The sequence below is a fragment of the Eretmochelys imbricata genome, chromosome 8 (assembly GCF_965152235.1).
Source record: "Eretmochelys imbricata isolate rEreImb1 chromosome 8, rEreImb1.hap1, whole genome shotgun sequence".
NCBI lineage: Eukaryota > Metazoa > Chordata > Testudines > Cheloniidae > Eretmochelys > Eretmochelys imbricata.
This window is the reverse complement of record NC_135579.1, coordinates 22,811,786-22,827,219: the sequence shown is the minus strand read 5'-3', so window position 1 is coordinate 22,827,219 and position 15,434 is coordinate 22,811,786.

Sequence of the window (15,434 nt, the reverse complement as noted above, 5' to 3'; positions counted from 1 at the left end):
ACTTCTTAAGTAAGAGTTTGCCATTTATACATAATCATTTTTTCCAAGCAGAACAGCTTATACTGCTGTTCAAATGCTGAGAGTGCCCTGATGGAGCCATAGCAACTGGAAAACCCTTCTGATAGAGGAGACATTAGGTCAGCACCTGTCATTACTATAGGCAGGGCATTATAAGATCCTGTTTTCAGTTGTTCATAACTTTGCCAAACTTCAATCACTCGTGCTGAAATTAACTATCCTAGATGCCTGCCTCAGGCTGAAATTATCTGGAAAGTTTCAGGTAAAACACATTTGCCATTTACAATACAATTAGAAAAAAATGTTGTTTTGTCCATCTTAAAAAAATTCATCAATTTAATTAAGAAGCAGCTCAATACTTTGGAGGAGGGCCTTGAAATTTGGTTGGAGGGTGGGGAGTGTTGCCCTGGTATCAGGGATGTGCCTTTTGCTGTTTCTGTGAAAATCTGAACAAATTTGACCAAGTTAAGAGCCTCTGAAAATCTAATTTTCCACATGCTCAGAAGAGGCTTGTTAGGTTTGGCAGCGAAATTCATCAAAGATTCCATTTTCACTGAGAATGCTCTGACCCCTCACAGCTCCTACATCCTGAAAGGACAGCACATGTGCCATGCCCACAGAGTGACTGAGCATGATATTCCATTCAAAGGCTATGGAGCTGAGCAAGACTTTCTCTGCAGTTTCTGCTGCTCTCCGCTCCAGTACTGGGCACAGGAACTGAGAGAAGGAATATTGTCTCTCCTGTGTTCTCAATGCCCTGTCTGTTGGCACTCAGGCATGTGGAGGAGAAACAGCCATACTCCAATACAAGGGTAAGGAATGTAGGGAGCCAGCAGGGTGAAGTGAATGGATAGGAGCAGAAAGAGAGGGGAAACTTTGGGGGCACAGGGAAAGAATGGTCTATAACCACTAGAAAACCTATCCCTCCAGAACCTGGAATTGAATCCAAGAGTCCTGAGTTTCACTATTCCTTTGCTTTCAGCAAATAGCTGTGAAACCTGCTGGTTAAGCGTCCCATTCCGCACTACTGCTAGTCCACATCAAGGATAACAGCCTACTATTGCTACCAGTGACTCCATTAGCTCAAAAGGTAGAGGTCTATGCTATAGATTTAATGGTCCTAACCCTGCAGATGACCCATGTTGGGGGTTGCTATGGTTTCATATGACGGAATTTCTCTTTTTTTTTTTTCAGTTTGTATTTTTAAAATTAGTTCATTACACTGAAAGAACAACATTAATAGAATGTTCAGGTTGCTAAGTCAAGCCCTTAGAAGCTAGGAAATGCCAGCATTAAGGTTCCCTGTGCAACCTTAATTCGGCTCCCTCATGTGTATGCCTTATGATGCAGTCTGTAATTATATGATCAGATCATATTTTTTTCTACAATACCCTGCCTGATTTAGTGCACGGCATGGATAGTATTCTGGGAATGAATCAGGGTTGCGTAGTGAATGAGGCAGTTGTCTGGAGGATCTCAGCCTTGTTTGTCCAAGAAGTTGGAAGATGTGGGGTGAACGAGCCAGGGAACTTCAGGAAGAGAAAGAATGGTCTCATGGCTTGGGTAGTTGAATGTCACCCTGGAGAATTGAATTGGATCCCTGTCTTTGCCATAGAATTCCAATGTGGTACTAGTCAAACTGCTTAAACCAAACACTTCACAGGAAGTTACTACTTTGTGTGTTCCTCATTCTCTGGGTGCCCAATATGAGATGCCTGCAATCTGATTTGCAGAAGCGTTCAGTGTTCACAACTGCAACTGACACTGATTGGAGCTGTGCTTTGAACATATAAAGTACCATAAAAATGCTATGTACTCTGAAAAATCAGGTCCTAAGGCACCCCAATTAGTGGACACTTGTGGCAATATGGCCTGAATTTCTCAGTTCCTCATTGTAACGTGGGGACAGTACTGGGTTTACAATGGCTCCAGTGGCTCCATGGAGCTGGGCCCATGCTCAGAATGGGCCCTGGCCTGCTCCGTTTGCACTGCACCCCAAGACCCCGGTGGCTCCCCAGCCCACCACTTGCTCCTCTCAGCCTGCCCGCGTGTTGGTCAAGGGCTCCTCTCCGCCCCCTGACCCATCTCCTCTGCTCCTCTCTGCCCCCTGGCCGGACCACTCTGCACTTCTGGCTCCGGGCAGTCTGTGGGGCCTCACCTGTCTCCCCAGAGCTGAGCCGCCTGGGACTGGTGCAGAAGCCTGGCCAGTCTCAGCCAGGTGAGGAGGGGGAAACAGTGTGGAGGGCTTGGCTGGGCCCCTCCAGGCAAGTGCGTCTTGAGGGACCCAGCCGGGGCAGGTCCTGGCCTGGCTGATTGCGCCACTCCCGAGGGGCTGGAGCAATTCCTGGCCCGAGGACCAGCCTTGGCTGCGCTGCCGGCTCAGCCCGGCAGACAGTTGCCTCCCAGCAGGGTCGGTGAGTGCGGTTGGGAGGCAGGGCTTGGGCGAGTAGGTCTGTCGGGTGTATGAGGGATGCTGGGCTGTGAAGGGGCAGGGAGGATCTGTGTGTGTTGGGGCACTAGGGAGCGTGTGTGTGGGGTGCTGGGCAGTTGTGGTGGGGCTGTGGGCAGGGGTGGTGTTGTGCAGGGCGCTGTGCATTTGTGGATGGGCCTGGGAGGGCGCTGGGCATAGTGGGTCCGGGGAGTCTCTGGACATAGGGAGTTGGGGGGTGTTGGGCAGGGAGCCTGTGTGGTGTGGCATGGGCCTGCGCCCAAGGGGAAGGGGCATGCTGTCGGCACAGGGCCAGGCAGGCCACTCTGCGTCTGGCAACAGCCGGTTTGTAAATAGTGCCCTCGCATTGGGCGGAGCAGGGCCGCCCCTGCCACGCCATGCCCATTGCCTCTGGCTGGCCCCTCGCTCCAGGGACTGACCTCCCCGTGCCATGCTCCATTGCCTCCATGGGGGCCCACAAATATGTTTGATGCCAGGCCCACAAAAGGTTAATCCGGCCCTGCATGGGGATAAAGATACCTCCTAAACTTACAGTGATGTTGTGAAGATACATTTATTAACGTTTGTGAAGCACTCAGATACTATAGTGATAATAGTCTCTGTGAAGCCCATGGCCTACATCCCTTGCTTCACAGAAACACCCACCAGGAGACTAAAAATTTTGTATTCAGCTCAAGATTTGGATTGTGTGCTTTAAATAAGGCTACATACTTCTGTGGAGGATAAAAAAATATTGCTCTTTCATTGAATAAGGCAGGGCCCTTTGGAAAATGTAGTATATGATCATGTAATTAAAGATAGCATAGGCAATCTTAATTCTGGCATTTGCTAACTTCGAAGTGTTTGACTTTGCCACTTGAGCATTCTTTTATTAAATTTTTTGGATGTGATTATATTAATGCTATATATCTGCAGAGTGTTCAATCTTATTCAACACTTGAGAGTGTTTCATGCTGAATTATTGTAACAGAGTGGTCTGTCTCTTTAAGGTCCAGGGAGCAGCCAGCCCTGTTCTGGAAAGGAGCCAGGCAGGTGCTGGGAATCATCTGATCCAGTTGGACAGCATTTAGTGATTGGGGCTAATGATTCCCACCTAGGGGATGTAAAAAGAGCTCTAGGGCACAAAGAGGGCTTGAATCAGGGGAAGGGTGCTCTCCTGTGGCTGTATCAGAAGGTGGTGAGAGAGTAGAAAAGCCCTATAGACACCCCCCTGCCTAGACTGGGGGAGGGTCTAGTACATTAACCTATTGGAAACCCAAAGGCCATGCAATCTTAAATGAGGAACAGCACTGTTGCTATTATTATTTTCTCTTCTCTTTTCTTTTAATTTACTTATTTTAAGGATTATGCAGCTCTCTGAGAAAAGGGCTACTGTCTGAAAAGGGTGTGGCCAACTTTTTGTCCTAAAATGGTCACTGGGTCCACCACCCTGCAACTGAGTTGTGGCAAGATGGTAGTCTGTAATGATCAAAATAAACTGGTGATTCAATTTCCCTTCCCTCTGTAATCAGTCTCAAATGTGCCTGTTTGGGTAAAGTCATGACAATTGTTAATCTCTGCTATCTACAAGATTCAGGGTCTGACTCCTATTTTCTCCATTTTTCAGGGAATGCATTTGAGAAAGAAGTATTCCTCACTGGGCAAGACAGCCTCTACAAACTTTGTCTGGATTTCATTTTCCATGACAAATTGGAAAGTGCTTTCATAATCTAAGGGAAAACATCTGACTTCTTGGGCATCTATATACATGTACTCCATCTGTGGAGTTTACTCTAAGAGCATCAACTGAGCTGAGCCCTTGCAGACCCAACACAAATTAAACCACCATCTCCAACGTGAAGGTAATTAGGGTCTTAATGCTCTCTATTCTGGCATTTTTCTGTTGCTGCTGCTTCTTTGCCCTGGAAAGAGCCCCGTCTTGCCACTTGCTAACACTCTCAAATCAAAGACAGATACTCAGACTAATGAATCTCTTCAAACAGATTTGGGTGTAACCGAAGAATCAGTGTAAGTAGATGCAAGGCAAAATGCTACAAAAATGTGCTCTTTTGAAAATTAGAGAGACAAGGTGGGTGAGGAAATATCTTTTATTGGACCAATTTCTTTTGAAAATGTCCTTCCAGGAATACCTTTTTGTTTAGTTAAAGCAATTTCCTTGACTTACTATTTATTAAATTGTCAGCTATGCTCTCATTAGTTACTATCTTACAATTTAAATTTCCATACACATGGTCCATAAAAGAAGTAAGCCATCACACAATAAGTTTGCTGAATTAGGTAGCTACAATTGTATATTCTGCAGGTAGATTTAGTTTCATTTCTGTCCAGAACTTTACTTCTGTTGATCTTTTGTGGCTGCTTTTCTTGCAGATGCTGCCAGACACCCAGGGATAAGGTCAGTCTGACTCTTTCTGTTAATTATCACCTTCTGCCAATCTCTGGTTCAAGATAAACATTTTGTGACAACATTGTGCCATGATCTCTGTTTTGGAAAAACACAGGAAAAAAAACATGAGTTCATCAAGTACCATAACACTGAAATTGTAAATCCATTGGATCCAGATCCATGGTTTCCATACAGTCAGAGATTATAGTTTCTGACATAGTGTGTCATTAGACAGTGTGAAATACAGAGAGCAACCAGGGGATGAAATAGTGAGAGGGGAATATCAGATAATCCTCAAGACTCCAGTTGTTTTCCATTCTTAAAAATGACCCTTTTTCTCTGCACCTGATACATTAACTAGACTTTTTCGCCAGCATAGGGGAATCCTTGCTGAACTGACATTTAATAGTGTAGGCACCTTATTCTAGGCCAGGGATTGGCAACCTTTGGCACATGGCCCGCCAGGGCAAACCCCCTGGCAGGCCGGGCCGGTTTGTTTACCTGCCACATCCGCAGGTTCGGCCGATCGCAGCTCCCACTGGCTGCAGTTCGCCAGGCCAGGCCAATGGGGGCTGCAGGAAGCACCGGTCAGCACATACCTTGGCCTGTGCCGCTTCCCGCAGCCCCTGCTGACCTGGAGCAGCGAACCACGACCAGTGGGAGCCACGATCGGCCGAACCTGCAGACGCAGCAGGTAAACAAACTGGCCCGGCCCGCCAGGGGGCTTACCCTGGCGGGCCGTGTGCCAAAGGTTGCCGATCCCTGTTCTAGGCGAGAGGCCTCTAAACTTAATTGGGAGTGTTCCAGTCAGGGAGATCCTGAGCGCTGTAATCTAGCCTTGGAGACTACAACTCCCATGATGCCTTGGGAGAGGGGAAGAGAGGGGCTTCCAGAAGGAGAGCTACAGTAGCCTCTCTTTTGGGTAGGGAACTGAGATCCTGGTCAGGGGAGTGGAGGTTGCTTTGAGGAACTCTGTCCAAGCTAGAAAGCCAGAAGCTGCTGCTGTGAAACTGCTGAGGCTATTGCTGGGCTTCATTGCAGGCAGGACAGAGACTGCTACTGTGCCCAGAACTGGCTGAGGTTGGCATGTAGTGAAGACGGTGTGAATAAACACGACCATTGTTGTTTGGGAAAGTGCTTGCAGGGGAAGGGGGATAGCAAGGATACTGTAAGGGGTCTGATAAGAGACGGAGTGGTCTTACTGTCTAACCAGGATCCAGGGTTATGACTTCTGGTTATAACAACGCCCATCTTGTAGCTTGGAATGATCCCAGGTTAGAATCATTCTGTGCTTTATTCCCTTGGCTGGACTGCTTTACTGGACCAACAGAGTGCAGTCTGCAGCTTCAAGGTCTTCAAATGCACCCATACAACTAGCCAGTGTCTAGAACTCTGACATTAAGAGGAGTGCACGCACAGGGGCAGGGTAAATGTAAGTTGGTTAAGTTTCATTTATTTCTGTAAATGCATTTATTAATGGATTTAGTGATGTGCCCCCTACTGATTTAAAGTGGCTGTGACATTTTAATTAATCTCAGTCTGTTATATCATGTTTTTCTAAATTGTTAAGTAAAGGTGTGTTATCTAAGAGGATATTGGCTATCTATTGTTTATAACTGTACTTTGGGGTTAGATCCATTGTGTAGATGAGCTCAGGTTTACCAAGGCGTGCCAGGACCCAGCCAGCTGGAAGCACTGCCAAGATTAATGTCCTTTGTAAGTAAAAGGACTGCAGCAGAGGGGTGGATAGAGGATTCCCATCTATCCAACATCACCACTGGGATACTCAGGATCTCCTTTACTCTCAGGCACCCAGGCGAGTGCTGCCTGCTCCCGAGTAACCAAGGAAGCAAAGGGGGGAGTGGGGCTTACAATAGTTTTGCTTATCAGGGCTCATTTCTTGTATTTACCAGTTCTGATGTTAAGTTAATGCCAATGAAACTGAGCTGGGTCACATGTTACAAGTTATGGCCGTGATCCTGCAACCATTTCATGTGACTAAAATTATACACATGCATGTGTGTTTGCAGGATCAGGACTTATGTAGGAGAGGCTGAGAGGGTCCCTCCCCTATGATAATTCAGCAACTCCTCTCCATTGTCACCAGTTGATGATCAATATGGATAGACAGGGGAGTGACTTCCCCTTTCCCATTGTGATCAAGAATAGTGAATGGTTGAATTCTAAAGTGTCACTTCCAATCTCAAAAAGTGGAAAAGGTGGGAGATTTATACCAGGCTGCAACCCAGTTAAATATCTCCCAGCAAGCCAGACAAGATGTAAACCCTTTGGGGGCAGTCCAATCCCTGCCAATAATAATCTTGCTCCCAGTGATTCCATATGACACTCAATGATGACCTATTGTTATTGACATGGAAGAGTACTGGGTGTCCCATATTGACATAAGACACATGGCAGAAAATTAGTATTTATTTGATCCTTGCCATTTGAAATAAGTTCCTCATTTATTTCAAAATACCTTGTTAATGTCTATAGGAAAACTTGGGCTCCCAACTGAAGTACTTACATACCTGCTTAATGTTAAGCATCTTAAATCCCATTGACTTCAATGAAACTATGTTCATTTACACCTGCTAAGAATCTAGATTTGTCTCTAATCTGTCCCCCTATTTCCCTCCAGGTCAGGTGGTAAACTCCATTTTAAGCATTATCGCAAATTTTGAATATTTGATACTGCTGATCACTGAAAATCCACTACCTAGCACCCTACACAACTCTAGTCTACCTCATCCTTCCTTGCTTCTCCATTGCTTTCAGTTTCCTTTAGCAGATCCACAAACAGACCTATTCTCTGCTCATCCTTTGCTTCTGATAGTATCACTGTCTTGATCTTCTTGTTCAATAAAGTAAACCCAGCTGAATTTTTTGTTTTGTTGTTTTTACTAGGGTGTGGGTAGGGGTATTGCTTCTGATATCTCATACTAAGTCTTTACAGTTAACAGAAAAGAAAAAAGTTCCCCTTGTAGGATTGACCACAATGAGCTGACATATGTTTAAACAAAACTTGCCCTCTCTACACTAGATGCAAAGTCTTTTTTTAAATTGTTAGTCAAAATGTGTTAGCTAACATGCTTTAAAATGCAACCTGTTTTTCAAGTGTAGACATCGCCTGTGTATCGGAGCATAGTCCTGAATGCTCCTACTAGAAACATAGCTTTGTTACTTTTCTGGTTCCTTGCTGGCCCAAGATAATTTTGGTCTCCTTTTGCTTTTCCACTCCATTTCTGCCAAATGGGTTCTGTTTGCTGATCTGATCATCTCAACTGTTCTTACATCCCTTTTTAAATGGAGCTGATCTGCCTTTTGATACACAGATGGTTCCATTGGAGAATGACCTTAGGAAAATCATTTCACTTCTGTGTGCCTTGGTTTCTCCATGTGTACAACAGGGGTAATAATTCTGAGAATAATAAATCACTTATCAAGTTTTTTGTTTTAGGGTTGTATTAAAAATAGAAATGAGCAAATGAATATCAGCAATCCCTACTGGCCACCATTATTAGTTGGCAGCTAAAAGTCGCTACAAGTCGGGCAGTGTAAACGCTGTTTGTCAGCACTTTTGCTGACAAAACGCTTCCACCCTCTAGAGGCAGGGTTGGTGTTGTCGGCAGGAGAGCGCTCCTCTAACGTGGCTAAAATGAGCCATTTACACTGCCACTTGCCCCAGAAGAACTTTTGTCTTGGGTGGGGGAGTGCTTTTTAAGCACCCATGAATGACAAAAGTTTTGTTGTTCAATTGGTAGCCGCAGCAGCTCTTTAACCTGGCTTGTGTAGTCGCGGCAGAGCGCTGGGAGAGAGCTGAAATCTGCAGTGCTGGGGGAGAGGGGGTGTTCTTTCACACCTGTGAGCGAGAAAGTTGCAGCACTGTAAAGTGCCAATGTGGCCAAGTCCTAAGATACAAATAGGTCAGGAGGAGGGATTTGAATGAGAAGAGGATAATTACTTCATAGATTAGCTCAGGAAGGGTACTCCATGTGAAAAGGGCTATGTGGACTGGAAAGCACAAGATGTTTGCAGCAGATTAACTGTCATTCACCTTTTACATGTTACAGAAATGTCCATGTCTTTACTCTTCACCTGTGGGAGAATTTCTGAGTAACAAGGCCTTGTTTAAAGGCATTATCCATGCACATTTTTAAGTTTAAGGAGTTAACATATATTTGAGCACCTCACGACAGAGGCTCAGAATATTCTGACCTTACTGGTTAGGTGATTATTCTGTACTGGCAACACAGCTATGGTACTATTACCATTACATTTTCTATGTGTACTTATATATTAAGTCCAGCATTAATGTGTCAGAAACTGAAAACACAAACACAGTTTACACCAATGAACAAGAAAAGGTCCTTAGATCCCACAGCAGTAATCCTGGGGGGAACTTCAGGTATTTAAATCTGAAGGAAACCAAATGCCAACAACAAAAAGTGAAATCTGGTAGTATAAATTCTCTCAATCACAGGTCTCTGCTGTGCAAGGCAGCATGTGGGTGCCATCTTATTGCAAAGGGCCCCACTGCAACAGGATACCCTGAGCCTGACAAGTCTCACAGGGGATATGATTGCCACATATAGTAACCCAGTGAAGTGACAGGTTTCAGAGTAACAGCCGTGTTAGTCTGTATTCGCAAAAAGAAAAGGAGGACTTGTGGCACCTTAGAGACTAACCAATTTATTTGAGCATGAGCTTTCGTGAGCTACAGCTCACTTCATCAGATGCATACCGTGGAAACTGCAGCAGACTTTATATATACACAGAGAATATGAAACAATACCTCCTCCCACCCCACTGTCCTGCTGGTAATAGCTTATCTAAAGTGAGCATCAGGTTAGGCCATTTCCAGCACAAATCCAGGTTTTCTCAAGCCGCAAAGCCCTATAGCATTAGCTAAAGAAAAGCCTGAAGTGATGTCAGAGAAAGTAGGCAGTTGAATGAAGCAATAACGGTTGGTTCTGATGCAGGATGCTCAAAGGGGAAGGCTCCTTGTGCCCTTCTCTCCCTGTGCATCAGCATAACATACAATCTGGCCTAAAAGCTTTTTATCCATCTAAGGAACAACATACTGTAAGAAGGCTGAACTGTGAAACACAATTGAAGGCCATCACATCTGTCTTCCAAAAGCCATGAGTGTGTCTTGGTGCAAGAACTGGAAAGCACTTTTGATGGCGAGGACATAAAAACACTTCAGGCCACGCTGTCCTAGCCGTACACCTGTCTAACTACCATTCAGTACACTATATTTGGCTAAATTATAAGCCCCTTGTCAGAGAGTGACTGAGTCTTCAAGAAAGGTGGGATTAGTCCCCCTTATGACTAAACAGTTGTGCCCAGGTTAGGCCTAATGAGGGGTGGGGTAACGCCTGGTGGTGTAAGGAGATGGTGTGGCAGGCTCGTAGTAAGGGATTGCGGGGGAGGAAGAGAAATAAGGGAAGGAATTACAGAACGGAAGCTAGTGTCTATAGTGTGCTTTGGAACAAGAGTAGGCTCTTGGGATGTAGCTCTGGGGCCAGTGTTCCTGAAGAGGAATGGGGACCTGAGAAGCTGGATGAAGATTGTTCTTTGTCTTTGCTGTTGAATTTTTTGTTAATGTGACCCTTGGAAGAGGACGCTGTTAGGCATATATAGAAAAGTTGGTGGACTCACTGGTAACCCATTTGGAAGGAAACTGAGGCAGGGCTGCTCCAGCACCCTGCTATTGCCATGTGGGGGTGCTCTGGATGTGGTGACCCGCTTACACCCCTCTATCTGTGTGTGAGGCATAGATGGAGCAGATAGTGGTCTATATACTTTGACTATACTGGCCTCCCTGTGGAGCCACTGTAAGAAATATGCCCACTGGGGGAAATAGTTTAGTTTTTACTATTGTTATTGTCTGTTTTTTAAATATATGATTTCAGGCACGTCACACATTTGATGCAGTTTTCAGGGAACTTGGTTGAGAAAGAAGCATTCTTCTGAGACTGGAGCAGTCCCATAAATAGCCTTGTCTGGGTTTTATTGTCAGTGACAAATTAGAAAGTCTCTCACAATCAAAGTGGAGAATCTGACTTCTTATGTGTGTTTACATACCCGACAGCTTAATCTGTGCTGTAGACTGTGAGAGACTCTATTGAGCAGAACAGTAACAAACCGAGCCCAAACTTAGCAGCCATAAAGATAACAGATAACCTAGTGCTCCTCTCTCTGGCACTTTTCCTCTGCTTCTGCAGTAAATAACCATTGCTGCAGCCTTACAGAGCCCTGTGCCTGATACCTCTAAGGGAAGGGTCTGACTATTAAAAACAAGCTCCATAGAATGTATATTGCTAAAGAGTGGCTGATTTCTTTTTGAAAGATGGGTCTGATTTTTTAAAAGGGCCTCAAACTGACCTCCAATTTTGCATCCATAAATAATTGCATTATCAACTAATTGTGGACACCAATTACAGCATTTCTGTGTCTGATTTTGGGACAGAACTTAGATAGATTTAAACAAATAACTATTCCTGCAATAAACTTTGGATATAAAAGTGTCTGTAAAATTGGGTCCTAAGCATAAAGCTGAGTCTCTGGCCAGTAACTCACCAGCAATTATTCCAATCCCTCATGGTGCTGAAGGGTCCTGGCTCCAGGTGCTATGAAATCACAGGTGATGGGAGAGCTGACTCATTAGTTGAGGAATGGTAAACAATCAAAATGTCAATAGGAAACAATTAGAATGTTATAGTAAACAATCAAAATTCCATCCATGGTTTACTAAAGTGACTGCAAATCTCCATAGCAACACAGTGGGCCTTTTTTTCCTCTCACATTGCTATAAATCAAGAGAGACTCCAATGAAGTCCATGGAGTTACACCTATGTGAAATGGATGTATATAACAGAACAATCAGGCCCATGGTGGATTAATGCAGGAAACCTTCACTTGGTCATGTTTATTGGGTTACAAAACTTCATTCAATCTTGCTACTGACCATTTAATGTTTTTAACTCAATGTCCAACTGATATTTTCTTTCATTTTATGTCTTGTCTGTGTTTTGGTTCCATGTGTTGCCAACCAGGATGATGAAGTGAGTCCAGCTCCTAGTTGTTTATTAATTTCTTGCTTTTCCCCAGTCTGTGGTTGGTAACAACACTGACCATTCTATTTGTGTTGGAAAAAAACTAAAACTCATGGGAAAAGAGAGATTAATAAAGCAGACCAAACTAGCCCATTGCCATAGGCATGAGAATAAATTTCTGGGATTCAGATATGTGGGTTCTATGTGGTCAGACTGAAATTCATGGACTGTTGTTGTATGGGATACAGTCTGTGGTTAGAGTGTGAAGTACAGCGAGAAACGGAGGAGGTGAAATGTTAAGAAATCATGAGGCTTGCTTGTTAACTAGAATCTTTCACCATCACAAGTGAATCCTTCTGAAACTGACATTTGATAGTTATTCATATGAGGCATATATTCTGAGTTTATAGGCTCTGTTGTCCAGTTACTGCCAACAGCTGGGTGACACAGCACAAATCATACACTGTAGGAAAGGTTGTGAGCATCATATGGAAACTCTCCCATCCCTCAACTCCTACTGCTATGGATTCACCATCATCTGTTGGAGGGTGACTTGTCCCTGATGCTGCTGGGAGACTCATCTTTTCACACATCATGTTATACTGGAAGAATATCTCAACCCAAGAAAATGGGCTTTGTTGTTGCTCATATTTAACTCTTCCTGGGAGAGAGGAGTGGGGTTGACCAGTCTGCCTCAGAACACCAACAAAGAAGTGGGGAGGGGAGAGGAGGGGGGAGGGTGAGGCGTTGGTCAGACAGATACTGAATATACAGAGCAAGACCCTCAGTTCAAAGGGGTCTTAAACCTGGGGCTTCCTCTGTGGTAAAAAAAACAAAACAAAACCAACCCTCTTCCATTGGGAAAAAGCCAACCGAGTTTGCTCTGTAATTCCCACTCCTCTCCCTCTCTCCCCCAGGTCTGGTGGCCACAGGCTAACTTTCTGCGTACTCTGAATTCTACTTTGGCATTGTGAAGGTTCCATCACCTCTGCTCCTCTGTTGTTCTTCTGTGCACAGCTCTTTTACCCTGGCTTTGGTCCGTTGGGGCTTAACATTTGTCCCACTGAAAACTACTCGTAGTTTGACAGCAGACAGATGCAGCAAATATGTCAAATGTTCCTGCATTTCTTCTCCTATAGCAGGGGTTCCCAAACTTGGTTTGCGGCTTGTTCAGGGTAAGCCCCTGGTGGGCCGTGAGATGCTCTGTTTACCTGAGCATCTGCAGGTACGGTCGCTCGCAGTTCCCAGTGGCCGCAGTCCACCTTCCCAGCCAATTGGAGCTGGGGGAAGCGGTGCTGGTCGGGCCACCGCTTCCCGCAGCTCCCATTGGCCGGGATCGGCAAACTGGGGCCACTGGGAGCTGCGAGTGGCCATACCTGGGGCACTCAGGTAAACAAAGTGTCTCGTGGCCCGCCAGGGGCTTACCGTGAACAAGCCGTGAACCAAGTTTGGGAACCCCTGTCCTATAGGAAAGGATTCTAGTTCATGTTAGCAGTATTGCTCTTTCTTCTCAAACTGTGGTTTCCCTCTTATAAACTGGAAAGATTGTGTGGGACATTGGAGACCAACCTCTCTGTTTCTCATATTGATAATTAATAGTCAATATGTAATAATTTATTGATAACCAATAGCCAATTAACAGCCAGTAATTGAGAAAATTTTAATTGTGATTATAGTTTTGATGAGAGTGGTTGTCTCGAGTTTAGTTTTAATTAATAACAAAACTCAGATAAGTCAGCTTTTGATTGGATTTTATTGATTAAAAGATAGTAAAGACAGAATATTACACAGAGAGGCCTACAATTACTCACAACCGTAGAATACCTTCCTCTGTAGTTGTCTCAGACAACCTGCTTCCAGTCTGCAGATGGTCTCCTCCCCCTTCACAAATGATTTCCTTGTTACCCCTTCTTCTTTACCACAATGACCCTTAACTACTTCCTCCTTTTGGTACATACTTCTTCTTATCTTAGGTTATTTCCTAAGTCCTCTGTTCCCTTGTAACTTTCCAACTGTCTCAACACCTGGTAGTTAGTCATTGTTTATTCCCTTATTTGGATCATTTTATTCGTTATACATTTTGCACACATTTCGTGGTAAGTATTACTAAAATATCTGTTACAATAAGTTCAAAATACATGGTTACTGCTTGGTACAATTCAACTCCTCATAGTTAGCCAAACTGCAAAGCATCGTAGGACTCTAGCTCCCAGGCAAGCCTTAGATTTTTCCTTTGGCCGGTTTAGATGGCAGGCCTTTTTTTATGTTTAATCTCTTATGGCATGTATCAGTAAGAGGAAACTGAAAAAATAGACACTTCCCTTTTGGCTAGCACTTCCCTTGTAGCATCCATTGGGTTTCTTTCTGTCACTTAAAAAAAAGAGTGAGAATGATAATTCCCAATAAAGGTTGGTATAGTATGATCTTATGTTTATATTAGGGCTGTCAAGCGATTAAAAAAATTAATCGTGATTAATCACACTGTTAAACAATAATAGAATACCATTTATATAAATAGTTTTGGATGTTTTCAACATTTGCACATACATTTATTTCAATTACAACACAAAATACAAAATGTGCAGTGCTTACTTTATATTTCTTTTGATTACAAATATTTACACTGTAAAAACCAAAAGAAATAGTACCGGTATTTTTCAATTCACCTAATACAAGTACTGTAGTGCAATCTCTTTATCATGAACAGTGAACTTACAAGTGTAGAATTATGTACCAAAAAAAAAAACACATTCAAAAACAAAACAATGTAAAACTTTAGAGCCTACAAGTCCACTCAGTCCTACTTCTTGTTCAGCCAATCGCTAAGACAAACAAGGAGATAATGCTGCCCACTTCTTGTTTACAATGTCACCTGAAAGTGAGAACAGGCGTTCGCATGGCACTGTTGTAGCCGGCGTTGCAAGATATTTATGTGCCAGATGCGCTAAAGATTCATATGTCCCTTCATGTGTCAACCATCATTCCAGAGGATATGCATTCATGCTGATGATTTCTGCTCAATAACAATCTAAAGCAATGCAGCCTGACGCATGTTCATTTTCATCAACTGAGTCAGATGCCACCAGCAGAAGGTTGATTTTCTTTTTTGGTGGTTTGGGTTCTGTAGTTTCTGCATTGGAGTGTTGCTCTTTTAAGACTTCTGAAAGCATGTTCTGCACCTCATCCCTCTCAGATTTTGGAAGGCATTTCAGATTCTTAAACATTGGTTAAGTACTGTGGCTATCTTTAGAAAGCTCACGTTGGCACCTTCTTTGTGTTTTATCCAATCTGCAGTGAAAGTGTTCTTAAAATGAACATGTGCTGGGTCATCATCTGAGACTGCTATAACATGAAATATATGGCAAAGTGCAGGTAAAACAGAGAAGGAGACATACAGTTCTCCCCCAAGGAGTTCAGTGACAAATTATTTAACGCATTATTTTTTTAACGAGTGTCATCAGCATGGAAGCGTGTCCTCCGGAATGATGGCCAAAGCATGAAGGGGCATACAAATGTTTAG